Source organism: Armigeres subalbatus, chromosome 3 (genome assembly GCF_024139115.2).
Source record: "Armigeres subalbatus isolate Guangzhou_Male chromosome 3, GZ_Asu_2, whole genome shotgun sequence".
Taxonomy (NCBI): domain Eukaryota; kingdom Metazoa; phylum Arthropoda; class Insecta; order Diptera; family Culicidae; genus Armigeres; species Armigeres subalbatus.
In genome coordinates, this window is record NC_085141.1 from 89430695 (window position 1) to 89432549 (window position 1855).

A 1855-nucleotide genomic window follows, 5' to 3' on the forward strand; every position below is an offset into this window, starting at 1 on the left:
CGCTAAGAGTCGTCGCCGTAAAATCAGTCCGTAATATCGGATTCTCGAACAAATTGATGTTTCGGGAACAGTAGGTTGTTGGCCCAAGGTTCCATATCCACCGGGATGGGGCTGCCATCTTAGTTATAGTTTCCGGGGAATAGCATTTCATACTCAGATGCCTGATGTGCTACAGCTCCTCGATGAACCTACGCCGAATAGAATATCCTCCTCCACTAGACTCGATCCTGGGCCAATCACTTCCAGTCGTCCTGAAGTTCTCTTCTACTGCAAAAGCCGTGTGTGCGGTCGCCCAGCTTGTGGCCTCTTCTCTGCTGAATATTATTTTCTGCAATATTCCATTATTTATATTCCAGTTGTTGTGAAACGACCTTTCCGTAGAAAAAGGGGGATTAGTCGGTCCGGCTAGTCAACTACAAACGCCACAAAACATAATTTAGTGTGCAATCATCTTATATTTTCTCCAACATCATACCATTTTATCCTGGTCACCCTACGCTCCTAAGCACTTTGCATTCCCTGCCTTCTTTCATCTTCTCTTCACTTTCTTAAAGCTAGCACTCACGTTCGCCGGATCGTCAGCAACTGCATCGTGCCTCCTACCTGCGCTCTCCAACTACACCGCGTGACGAGGGGATTGGGAACCCCGGCTTGATTGCGTGCAAGGTCTTGACTCCAAATGGCTCCCTATTTCGGTAGCGAAACGCCAGCTGCCTTGCTGGTTGGGATCACCAATATCGATGCGCTTTTGCTGGCTCCTGCGGCGCAGCTGCCGTGCCTCCAGGCGATCTCGTTCTCGCCGGATATGGGAATGAAGATCTTTTCTCCCTCTCGCGTCTACTCGGATCTCGTTCTTCTCAGGAACGTCGTGCTTGTGCCGCATCGGCCTTTGAGACCGATATCGCTTGATGCAAATTCCCGCTGCCGTCTTCCGGAAACCTCTCACGATTGATCCTGTTCGTGCCACCTCGGCCGTGCACCTTTCCAGAAGCTAGGATTCGTAAAAGAAAAAAAAGGCCCTGACGGATTGGATCCGTTAGTGTTGGTTCTTGCTTGTCTCAGATTCCATTAGACTTACTCCTTCTGGAGGCCTTTTGCTGTGCGAGTGGTGACGGGAAGGTGATTGACGATCGTACTGCGTATCGTTGCGCTGCAGAGGACAAATCGGTGAGAATCGGTTTCTCCCACTTATATTGATTGACTCACCTCCGTATTCTTTTCTGGTTTGTCTCGTGGTTTCAGAGGAATACGACTTTGCTTTGGAAGCCTTTATTTGTGCAAATGGCGAGGGGAAGTTGGTTGACAAGCAAATTGCCTAATACTATACAAAATAAATCGGTGAGCCTAGGTTTACCTCATTTGCATGAATAAACTCACCTTTGTGTTCTATCTTGCCGATTCGTATCGTGCAAAACGACTTCGCTTCTCCTAAGCGAGGAATTTGGTGCAATTTTCTTTGTGCCGTGCACGTGCAATAGATGTCAAAATTATTGATCTGCGAACAATCACAATCAAAACAATCAAGAATGATTGTCTTTTGTAGACTTGTGTATATATATACTTTGTACTTGTGTACTCTATTTTCGCACCTTTCGTTTGGTGTAGAAATCTTCACCTGCACTTTTATTAGCTCCAAATCGCTGTAGGCGGCACAGCAGCCACTTTTTACATCTGCTGTGTGATTTTTCTGGCGGCGATCGAGAGCACAAAACGAAGCAGGTTTGGCGGAAGTCGTTGCTGCTCGATGACAGTTGTATTTCGCTGACTTTGTTGACGGTTCATTTTCGCCATATCTCGTTTGGCCCATGCGGCATATTTTGATTGCATACAGTTATTGTTTAGGATGATACAGTGA

The 1855-nt window shown here is 46.8% G+C and overlaps 1 long non-coding RNA gene across 2 annotated transcripts; it reads right to left on the bottom strand.

Moving 5' to 3' along the window:
* Positions 1 to 322: 322 nt before the first annotated feature.
* LOC134220828 (uncharacterized) lies at positions 323 to 1323 on the bottom strand. Of its 2 annotated transcripts, XR_009982072.1 has the most exons (4): positions 1207 to 1323; positions 1079 to 1150; positions 476 to 1019; positions 323 to 413 (listed from the first exon to the last, which is right to left on the bottom strand). It is a non-coding gene; the product is annotated as an uncharacterized LOC134220828 (long non-coding RNA). The 2 variants fall into 2 exon arrangements; XR_009982071.1 differs by lacking the exon at positions 323 to 413 and having other exon boundaries at positions 428 to 1019.
* Between the last annotated feature and the right edge of the window lie 532 nt (positions 1324 to 1855).